The sequence below is a fragment of the Mus caroli genome, unplaced genomic scaffold, assembly GCF_978045245.1.
Source record: "Mus caroli unplaced genomic scaffold, Mus_caroli_1 scaffold_13, whole genome shotgun sequence".
NCBI lineage: Eukaryota > Metazoa > Chordata > Mammalia > Rodentia > Muridae > Mus > Mus caroli.
The window spans coordinates 28672014-28684283 of record NW_028227268.1 but is presented as its reverse complement, the minus strand read 5'-3'; positions in this window follow the sequence as shown (position 1 = coordinate 28684283).

Below are 12270 nucleotides of genomic sequence, written 5' to 3'. Positions count from 1 at the left end.
GAAGATCTGTCATCTAGGAGGCCTTTCCGATTTCGCGTTCACTTCTGAGCAGGACTGGGTGGCACTAAGGGCCCACAGCATGTGCTGGTTCTCAGTTTCTGGAAAAGCAAGTTCCAGTCTGATTCTCCAGAGCATCCTTGGCCTAAGTCAGGTCAACCTCTCGACTAAACTTCCCCACAGTCTCAGACTTGCATTTCAACACAATTCCATCAATTGTGGTCCTATGTGTTGTTACTTTAAAAAAAAAAAAAAAAAAAAAAAACTTTGTATTGATTCTTTGTGAGTTTCATATCACGTACCCAAGTCTCACTCATCTTCCCATCCCCTCACATCCACCTCCCCACCCCTGAAAACGCCCCCCAAAAAGGGAAAAAACCCAACAACAACAAAAACAAACCAACCAAAGCATAGAAAACATCTCCTCTTGGAAGCTGTAGTATGTCACCTAGTGTTTCCCACAGTCTACACCTTTGTCCATACATCTTCACTTGCAAGTGTTCATGGCAATGAGTCCTTGGTCTGGTTCAAGGTCTCTGGCTTCTGTCACACCATCAATACTGGACCCTCATCTGGACTTCTCTCTCCGTTATCCTGTTGTGACCTTGTGTCATGGAGATCTTGCAGTCCTGGATCAGCAGGACCACCCACTCCTTTTATGTGCTCCAATGGTTCTAGATGAAATAGATTTGGGGGTGGACCAACTCAAAGCCCTCGATCTGGGCCGTAGCTGAGCTGGTCAGTCCATTGGCTCTCCGGTATCAGCACCCCCAGGGAAAACTCCCCAGCACTGACTGGGCTAGCTCACCCTCTCACTTGGATGAAGCGACTGAAGGTGTGTTTCTGGATGCAAGGTGACTCCCAAAAGCTTCAGGGCCAGTGATTAAAAAAAAAACAAAAACAAAAGAACAGCAGACATCTGGAGAAGTCTTGGTTCCAACTAGGGGTACAACATGCTAACTACATTCAGAGGGAATGTCGAACTTAGCCACATTTATATTCTAGAAGACACCACTATGTATGGAATATGAAAACAACAAAGGCAACATGTAAAACTGCTTCAGGACATTTTATAGCCCATGTGAAATAAAAACTGCTCATTAAGTGAACAGTAAGTCATTTTTGTAAGAGTCACTTACACTTTTTCAGTTATGCTTATGGGGAGAGGCGTACACTATCTGGGTGGAAAGTCCCATTGCTCTGCAGACATCCCTGGACTCAGAAAAGTGTCACTCAACTAACTTCCTATTAGGTCTTTATCAAGTGAAGGCTGTAGGGAGGTTTCTCTCCGAAACCCACTCCACTATGTGGTAGCCATGTCTATAATACTCTCTTTCTCTCCTCTATCTCTGCCTGTCTCTGTTTCTCTCTCTCCTCTGTCTCTGCCTTTCTCTCTCTCTCTCCTCTGTCTCTGACTCTCTCTGCCTCTCTTTTCTCTGCCTCCCTCCCTCCCTCTCTCTCCCCTCTGTCTCTGTCTCTCTCTCTGTCTCTCTCTCCCCTCTGTCTCTCTCTCTCTCTCTGCCTCTCTCTCCCCTCTGTCTCTGTCTCTGTCTCTCTCTCCCTCTCTCTCTCCAACCTGGGGGCTTTGTGCTTACATCTCTCTTATCTGTGGTCACCCTCCACATACACAGGCAACAGATGAGGCAGTCCCTGAGTGAGCAGAGTCTACAAACACCTCCATCTCCTGCTCATGTGTGGTGGCAACACTGCAAGACCGAGAAGTAGCCAAGACTTAGCGTGAGTTTTCTTACTCACTAGCTAACATTTTTTTTCCTCTGTGTCACTTCTCATTATCTTGAAAAACACACCTCTTTTTAACGGGAGCCACTAGCATTTGCCTATATTTGTCTGTCATTATTCCAGAAGAAGGTAAAATCTTACATGCTGATAGGCTTAGCCTTACTGGGTCTCTCCACACTCAGCTTAGCACAGCCCTCTCCACAGCTTTCCTCCTTCTTGTCATCACAGGCTGGGGAGAAGTTGCACTGCCCTTGATAAAGAGTGACATTCATGTTTCACCCAAATCTGTGCTATCCCAGGGCTGGGAAGACTCAGAGAAAGGCATTAGGGTAAGCAGTGGCTTTTCTAGCACCTGTGATGACTTTGATATCATTCATGGTTCAGTTAGAAGAAAGCATTAGGGCTGGAAAGATGGCTCAGTGGTTAAGAGCACTGACTGTTCTTTCAGAGGTCCTGAGTTCAATTCCCAGCAACCACATAGTGGCTCACAACCATCTGTAATGGAATCCAATGCCCTCTTCTGGTGTGTCTGACGACAGCGACAGTGTACTCACATATATAAAATAAATAAATAAATCTTTAAAAAACAAAAACAAAAAAAGAACTCTTTTAAAAAAGAAAGAGGAGGAGGAAGAAGAGAAAGAAGAAGAGGAAGAGGAAGAGGAAGAGGAAGAGGAAGAGGAAGAGGAAGAGGAAGAGGAAGAGGAAGAGGAAGAGGAAGAGGAAGGCATTAGTTAGATCCTCATGAGTTTGTCACACTTAGCCTCTTTGGCTTCATCAGCGCATCTAATATGCTCACAGCTACTTTGGTAAACATATGCTCGAGCGTTCTCCCAGGCTAACGCGGTGCCCTTCTGGATCCTGCCAGCATTTTTTTGGTGACATTACTTCAGATTCATGTCTAGTTCTGTAATCACTCCAGGTAATTTCCCAGAACTGAATGATGGATTTTAACTTCTACTGATTTTTATATGTGTTAAGTTACATCAGTAAAATTAAAATAATAATTTTTATGTTTTAAATGCCTTAGTCCTTATCATGGCTATTTTATCCTTTTTTGAAATACATCTGTACAAAGACTCTGGTCCTCAAGCCAGAAAACCCATCTATAATAATCCCTGATGGGCATATAAGCCTCTGAATTCCTTTCTTTATTCACTTTCAAAGTCTGGGACTTTTGTACTAAGTGTTTTCTGAGACTGCTGACACCTTATGTTAAATGAGTTGCTATGCCTAGACAGTCAAATAAGCCTTTAGCTGAGTTCCTTCATAGGCATTTACTTTGCCTCTACCCATTACCAAGCATGGAGGAAATAAGAGTGAACCAAACACAGAATCTGCCTTCGAGAAACTTAGAATCCAGCTAGGATCCAGACAGCTGTTAGTTACAACACAGGAGACCCAATGCTGTTAGTTACAACACAGGAGACCCAATGCTGCCTCTGCTCTTTGCCGTATGACAGTCCCTCTGTGGACTTGGTAAGGACGCCACACACCAATAAATGCATACAAATTACAACAGGAAAGTCAATAGGGACTATGAGTTCCACGGTGTATTGTGTATTTGCTGATTTTCAAACTCTCTGTATGAAGGGTTAGGCAGATGGCTCAGCAGGTAAAGGCTCTTGTGTCCAAGCCTTGAGTTCAATTCCCAGAACCTACAGGGTGGAAGGAAAGAATTGATGCCTGAAAGTTGTTCTCTGGCCCTCCATACATGCTGTAGCATGAATGTCTGTACACACACACACACACTAGATAGATAGATAGATAGATAGATAGATAGATAGATAGATAGATAGATAGACAGATAGAGATAGATATATATATTAGTACTTTATACTTAGAAAGTGATATGTCCCCCATAGGCGCATGTGTTTGAGCACGTGGTCCCAGCTGGTGGTGCCATTTGGGAAGATACTGGACTATTAGGAGGTAGAGCTGGAGGATGTCACTGGGGTTGAGATTTGAGGTATTGCAGCCAAGCCTTACTCTGTCTCTCTGTCTCCTGAGCGAGGACACACAGAAACAAGCTGGCCTCATGCTTTGTCTTCTTGTGTTATTTTTTCTTCTGTGCTTTAGCATGACCCTCTTTACTTTCCTGCTGTAAATTTTGTGCATTTATTCATTTGTGGTGTCCTTGCATGAGGTGCCATCGTGCCTCCACACCGTGATGGATTTTATTCCTCTGGAATTACAAGCAAATGTGAACCCTGTTTCTTTCACTAATGCACGTAGGATACATACATTAGAGGAAAATATCAACAGGCTGGATGAAAAGATAAAATGGGTTCATAGATAAATAAAAACCCCAAATCTATGTAACTGAAAAGTAAAATATCAGAATCAAAAAAAAGAAAAATTCACTGGATGAATTTAACAGAGGGCTGGATGCTGAAGAAGATACCATCAGTGGACTTGAAGTAAAGTCAGCAGGAACCATCCAAGCTGAAGCCAAGAATTAGAAATGACACAAGAGGACTGAGAAGCAAAAGGCACAAACCACTGGGACACCACCAGGCTTGTTACTGAAGTCCCAGGAAGTAATAAAAGATGTTTTAATATCTGAAGAAATAATAGTCGAGAGTTTTCCAAATTCAATTAGTCATCATCCTGAAGAACCGAGAAGTTCTGAAGTCCCTTAGCAGAGTAAATGCAGAGAAATGTTCACCTTGTAATCATACTGGGGTGCAAAAGAGCAGATAAAACCTCCAAGGCAGCCATTAATGAGTCAATAAGTAAATAAATAAATTAGACATACTATATCAGTTAAGACCAAGTATCAAACTGAGAGCCTAGACTCACAGTCTCAGGAGAGTGTTACAAACCTTCACCCTCCCTACCAGGGTGGGGTTGATGAAGCCACCAGAAAGACAGAGGGTTTTCATTCCCATAGAGGCTGAGGATGCCACCTAGGAAACCTGGGTTTCCTGGGACTCAAGACCACCAGGAATTTCCTCTCACTTCACTACTAAATATCCAGGGAGGAATGGACTTTTGTCTCTTTTTGACTCATGAGAGCGATATTCATTCAGGAAAGTCAACCAAGATAGTGTTTTTAAAAGACCTGGGGCTACAGAATATAATCTGAAAAAAAAATTGGGGTGTGAATAGAATAGCACTCATCCTACCAAGAGCCAAGCATTTCTTAAGTGGAATAAAAAGAAAAAGAAAAAAGACAGTGAATTCCAGTGCCAAAAATGATAGGTATGCAAATAATCTTTTTTAAAATACCATGATATCATTAGTATTTTTAAGTCAACAAGTGATTTCATCCACTCTTGATACAAAAAGGCTGAAAGGCTTAGCCAAGAAATAACATCAACAACAAATTGGAAACATAATGTAGATCCAAACAAGGATTCATTATTATTATTATTATTCTCTCTTCCTGACCACAGTTTTCCCTCCCTCCCCATCCCCTAGCCTCTCTCCCTCTCCACCTTCCCTCACCCACAGATCTATCCTTCCTCTGCCTCCCTCTCAGACAAGAGCAGGCCTCCCAGAGACATCACCCAAACATAGCAGAACCAGCTACAATAAAGATTAGGAACATACCATCATATCAAGGTCAGACAAGGCAACCCAGTAGGAAGAAAGGGTCACAGGTAGACAAAAGATTCAGGGACCGCCCCTGCTCTCACTGTTAGGAATCCCACAGAATGCCAAGCATCTCTGTCATAACACATAAGCAGAGGACCTAGGTAAAACCCCTACAGGTTTCCTGTTCTCTGACAGTCCCAGTGAGACCTGGTCAGTTGATTCTGTGGACTATGTTCTTGTGGTATGTCCCTAACCCCTCTGGTTCCTCTGATTCCTCTGATACCTCCTCTTCCTCCCCTTCCTCCTCCTCTTCCTCCTCTTCCTCCTCCTCCTCCTCCTCTTCCTTCACAGGACTCCCTAGCTCACCCTAAGGTTTGGTTGTAGGAGTGTGCATCTGCACCCATCAATTGCCAGATGAAGTCTCTCCGGTCTCTCTCAGAACCGTTATGCTAGACTCTGGTCCCAGAACACTCTGCAGGCAGGACAAACCAAAAGCCAAATGGGGATTTTTATAGGTGAAGACTAGAATAAACATTAAAGGTTTGACTGATGAGCCATGGTGGTGGCAGAAAAAATCAGCAGTGGACAGACAGGTGCAGCAGAAATTATCCAGTGTGTACTCAGAGCAAACAGAGTGAATGAAATCCACAAAACCCTCAAGTCCTGTGGGACTATAACAAAAGAATGATTTCCTGTCCCTGTCCCAGAGTCTAGAAAGGTTAGGAGGAAAGGGCAGGGCTGAGAGAGTATTTGAAAAACAGCATGGCTGGCACTTCCCAAATTTCACCTAGAGAGAGGTGAGCTGATTCTAAACAGAATATGCCCAGAGAGATCAATTCCATCAGATCTTAATTGTTTGAAGGCTGAAAAATAAGGGAGAAATGTCTAGAAACAGTCAAAGCAAATAAAGCCTTGTCTAAGAAGCCCAGTTTAAATGATTGCAGTCTCCCTGTCAGACAGTGGTCACATCCGGAGGGTCTATCACCTCAAAGGGTACAAAGAAGCTGCGATGGATTCAGAGTGAACTGTCCCTCACAGGTTCATAGTTATGCATCACGCTGGTAAACTGCTGTGTGCTGTGAAGATTACTATATATCTGGCCTTAGAAGCCAAGTAAAACACATACACACACACACACATGCATGCTAACCTGCTATTGCAAACCCAAACATGTTTGTTTCAAAGTGTTCTCAACTTTGGTATCAGACTGGCTCCCTGACCCTGTGACATAGAGAAAGAAAAACAAGCCAAATAGCAAGTAGCTAAAGGTATTTTCAAACATGCTATCCTTGAGAGTCAATAGCCAGTAAGCCATTTGCTGATGTATCTAATGTTTGTCTCATAGTATGAAAATGCCCATCATGGGAAAGAACAGGCAGAAGTCCATCCATGGAGAGAAACTCCAGCATAGCCGTTTGCTTCCCCAGCAGATTTTAGCCGTGAGCATTGATTTAATGGTGTTCCTTTTGTTCCTTCCCTCAGTTTGGCCTCCCCAGTCTCCTCGGCTGGATGTTATGAGCACCTGGTTTAATGAGGTTTTGCTACCTAGTCATGGCTTCTCTCCATCTACTACTGCTCTTTGTTTCTTTGTTTTTGCTTGCTATATGCTTAATAAACTCATTCATTTAAAACCAAAAGTAAGGCTTGACCATCTTCTGAACAGTACAAGGCAGCTTGTGTGCTCAGTTGGTGGGACTGTCTGGAGAGGACAACACTTTAGGAGGTGGTCCAAAGATGTGGGAAGCAGATCACTAGGGACTCACCTTTGGGGACTATACTTGAACCCTTGTTTCTCCTCTCCTCTCCTCCTCTTCCCTCTCCCTACCTCCTCCCAACCCCTGCCTGCTTCTCTCCATGTCCAACATAATATGGAGAAATCTCCTGCACCACACTCTCACTGCCAAGATATTCTGCCCTAATACACGAAGCCAGGTAGTCACAAACAGGACCCTCTGAATTATGAACCAAAATAATCCTGTCCCCTCTCAACTTGTTCTCTCGGGCACTCCATCACCACAACAAAGATGGATGGATACAACGCAATTTCTAGAATTACATATGCCTGAGTGGTGGTGACAGAATAGAAATTCATCTAGCCACTCACCCAAAATGCATGCTTCTTTTAAACGTGGATTTTCCCCCTCACAATAATTTAAAAGTATGGGTGGTCAGGTGGCCGTTTAGAACAAGAAAAAACAGGATAATTAGTTATATTACTACAAGCTCTGCTGTATCCCTTGACCTAGAAAGGCTTTGCCACACAATCTCTATTCCTACCTCTCAGCCTACTGGCAGAACAAATGAACTGCCTATTGTAGGGTGCACTGTGTGAAGGTTATCTCTGTATATTCCGTTGTTGACTGCTGTACTAGCAAAGAACCGAGTACTGGCCAGATTTGGGTATTGTTCTTATAGCTCATCACCTGCCTCAGCACTTTGTAAACACTCCTCCTCCCTCACCTGTCAATTGGCTTAATAAAGATCTGACAGACAATAGCTAGGCAGGAAAGGGAAGCAGAACTTCCAGGCTGAGAGAGTGTCTCTGGGAGAAGAATCAGAGGCAGAAAGATTCCCCAGCAGGTGGACTGAAACATCAGCAAAGAGCTGGCCAAGTGGCAGGACCTAGGGCTAGAGTAGTCAGGATAAATTTAGACTGAGCTAGCTGAGAATCTGCCCAGCTAAAAGCCTAAGCTATAATAAAAATCCATAAGTCTCTGTGTCATGATTTAACCAATGGTGGGGCTAGAAAGTTCAGCTACAGCCTATATTGAAGAATTTAGCAATGTTTCAAGTGGGTGCCAAAATGGACCTTTTTAACACCTTCCTTCCCTGTGACCTATAACTAGTGGTTGCCATTGTCAAAACTAAGCCCTGATTTCAGAGCCCGGTAAGTAACCCAGAAATTCTTAGTGAGACTCTTTTAACCTCAGTGCACATTTGACAACGGTACCAAATGTGCAGGCATCACCAGAATCCTTGGTGTTGGTCCAGGCATAGGATTGTTTTCTAATGTTCTTCCTATAATTCTCCTAAATTGCTGAGATTCAGGCCCACTGCTCTTGCAATTGAGCACAGAGACACTGAGGCCTGATCCAGATCCAACGGCAGAGAACGAGAGAGAGAGATGAGACAGAGAGTCAGAAATGCCTATTCTCTGGGATCAGCATATGGCCATGGAAAGAGCGGATCTTTTGCTAACTGACACTGGTTACAAAAGAGTATGTCAGGCTACTTAGGTTTCTGGGCAGCTTTATCTCCAACAGTGGGACTTTAATTGAGCCCAGTCCCTGGAGCCCATCACAGACAGGCAGGAGAAGAAAACCATAATCAAAACTTGCTATTGGACTCAATCTTCAGACCCAATTCAATCATAAAAAAAAAAATTTCCCACAAGCTTTATAAGAGATACACACCCTCATTCTTCAGCAGCTCTGAAATAGCCTGTGAGCGACACCTGAGCCCCAAGCTCTGGACACTTCTTATTAAGTCTGACTCTCAGAGAGCTAGCTAGCTGCAGTTCGGGAAGTGTTTGAACATCAGGCAGGATCTCATTGGTTAATATGCACATGCAGTTCTGAGACAGGAATGCCATGAAGTTAAAACATTTACCAAATTGACCTCAGACCCAGCTTTCCCTGGGCATCTCCCTCCCAACTCAGCAACAAGTTTAACATCCCTGCCCTAGGTTCATGCTGGATTAGGAGTCAGCCAGAAGTTCTCTGGTTGACCTCTGACTACTGATCTTCTAGCATTCCCTATGTCAACTCTAGCTGTCACTCAAACCACTCTCGTGAGAGGCTAACACCTACCTTGCATTTGCTAGTTCCCTTCCTCCCAATAGTCAATGTCACCCTCTGGGGTTCCCTGTTCATTAGCTGAGAATTTGCTGGGAATGGACATGAAAGCAGGCATCTTATCCCCTTGAGTACCTGGTCCTCTGCTTATGCACCCATTTTCTGCCCCAAACAAGGCTCCCTGAATTCCAAAACTTGCAGAAGCAAATTTAAACTGTTCTGCATCGAGTGCTATGTTTCTAAGTCATCCCCACTGAGTCTACTCACTGTGGCTATGTCAGTGTTTACAGCCACTGCGTTACTTACTGCTCTTGCCTAGGATCCAAGTTCTTAAGATTCTAGTACAGACCATTAAGAGTTCTGATGTAAATTGGGCAGTGGTGGTGCATGCTTTTAATCCCAGCACCTGGGAAGTAGAGGCAGGTAGAGCTGAGTTCAAGGATAGCCTGGTCTACAGAGCAAGTTCCAGGATGGTCAGAGCTATTACAAAGAGAAATCTTGTCTCAAAAACAAACAAACCACAGAGTTCTGATGTATGGAAATCTATAATTCTTCAGCTAGAAAGGCTAGAAAGAGATAGTATCCTATTTCTACATCATCTTCCCAAAAGATGGGCATTCATTATATAAGTATTAAACAATAGAATTCTTAACAAAAAATATTGCTTTGCCCCAGAGTGACAGATAGTTTTCATCTCTAATAATTCTAAGCAAATAGCAGGGACTGCCTAGAGGGCCATGTAGAGAAGAATTCCAAAACTGGGTATGAACCTAGTTAGAAATCTTCTCTTGGAGGATGCAGAGATGGCCCTTTCATTAGGAGTACTTGCTGTGTGGGCATGTGGATCTGAATTCAGATCCCAGCACCCACATAACGAGTTGAGTGAATGGTTTCATATGTATCTGTAACCACAGCACTGTCGATGGGCAGAAATGGGAGCATTGCTGAGGCTTGCTGTCTGCCAGCCTAGCTGAAAACCATGAGCTCCAAGTTGAGGAAAAGACCCTGTTTCAAAGTAGCAAGATAGTGACAGAGAAAGACACCCAATGTCATTGTCTGGTCTCTGCACTCACAGGCACATATACCCTCTGTGGTAGTATGAATAAGAGTAGGCTAGTAAACGTGAATGTTTGGTCACCAGAGAGTGGCACTATTAGGAAGTGGAGTAGGTGTGGTCTTGTTGGAGGAAGTGTATCACAGGGGGTAGGCTTTGGAGTTTCAAATGCTCAAGCCAGACCCAGTCTCTCTCTCTCTCTCTCTCTCTCTCTCTCTCTCTCTCTCTCTCTCTCTCTCTCTCTCTCTCTCTCTCTCTCTCTCTCTCTCTCTCTTCCTGTTGTTAGAAGATTTGGATGTAGAACTCTCAGCTCCTTCTCCAGCACCGTGTCTACTTGTGTGCCACTATGCTTCCTGCTATGATAATAGAGGTCTATAATCATAGACCAAACCTCTGAGTCTGTAAGCTAGCTCCAATTGAATGTTTTCCTTTATAACAGTTGCCACGGTCATAGTGTCTCTTCACAGCAATAGAGCTTTGACTAAGATACCTTCACACGCATATGCACATAAGTCACACACACAAATATACACCAAAAAAAAATTAGAAAATAAGTTTCTAAAAAAAAAGAAGAAAGAAGAAAAAGGTTTGTCTTGATCTATTAGAAATGTCTGTGGTAGGCAGCAGGTAGGAGTACAAAGGTGCATGATGTAAATACACATTGATTTCATTACCAATTAGCAGCAAGACTGAGACTAAAACCCAGGTTCCCTGACCCTGGCTTGTAATGATTTTACATGGAAAATCATGTAAATTAAAGGGCTGACTTGCAGCTCACAGCTACTTGACAGTGTAACCTGAGATGGTCATTAGGAGCACATACCCAGAGATCATCAGAAAGAAACCAATCTAAAATCTAAGCTTGACTAAGGCCACATGAATGAGTGGTGAAATAAGACCCAGTTTATAAGAATTCCATTTATCCTGAGCTTTTCAAATATATAAACTCCTGAGTTTATATATTTGTTTCAAATATATAAACTCCTGAGTTTATATATTTGTTTCAAATATATAAACTCCTTATATACCCAAGTTGCAAGGGATTAAAAGAGAGAGAGAGAGAGAGATACAATGCTTTATTTTGGGTAGTCCTTATAAGGCATGAAATTATTCCCCTTAATAGAGACAATTTATTCTTAAGCACTTATTTAAAAAGGAAAGGGAGAAACTGTGTAATGATGCCCCTAGAAGCAGCAATGTTGCTCAAGTTGGTACATCACCCAGATACCCTACTGAAGAGACGAGCTCACTACCCCTCTCCTAGGAGAAGAAATTCCCAAGCTACTTGTAATGAGTAACTTTAACAGTCAACATGATAAAGCCTAGAGTCTTCTGGGAAGAGGGTTTCAAAAGAGATTGTATACATCGGGTTGACCTGTAGGGCTGTCTATGAGGGAAGGGTCTTGAGGGCCTTAACTGACATATAAGAGTTCACCATAAATGTGCGCGACACCATTCCCTAAGCAAGGGCTCCTGAATAGGATAAGAGGAGGAAGCTAGCTGAGGTGACAAGCCAGAATGGAAGCAAGTGGGCCTACACGCATCTAGTTCTCTCTGCTTTTGACTGTGATGTGATGTCACCAGCTGCTTGGGTCCTTGCCTTCACTGTCCCAGGGATGGGTGATAACCTGAAATTGTATCTGAACAGATGCTTTCTCCCCTAAGTTGTTTTTTGTCCCAGCAACAGAAATAAATTAGAACACCACTCTTACGATTATAACTGAAGGGTCATGGGGTATGATGAAAAATAAACACTGAATCCTGTTGTGTTAAATATTTAATCTCAACCAAGGGTATCTACCCTGACTTTGATCATTTAGTTCCCAGATATAAGACACAAAACTTTTACATTTTTACTAAGCCTTAATCAGCACTAGAGCTGGGCAGATATCTATCCTCTACTAGCTATTATGTCTACTTCCCTGCTAGCCACCCCTCAATATGACTTGCCATGTTCTGTCTCATGGCCATGTTTTCAAGATTCCTACGCGTGGTGTCTACTCTCTCCATCTTCTCTCTCCTCTCTTGATCTTGCTCAGACCCCCAAGCCCAAGAACCAAGACCTCCTCCTACCTCTCTTCTGCCCAGCTACAAGTTGTTGGCATCTTTATTCAACCAATAGTTTTAAATTAAGGAGCAAGGTCA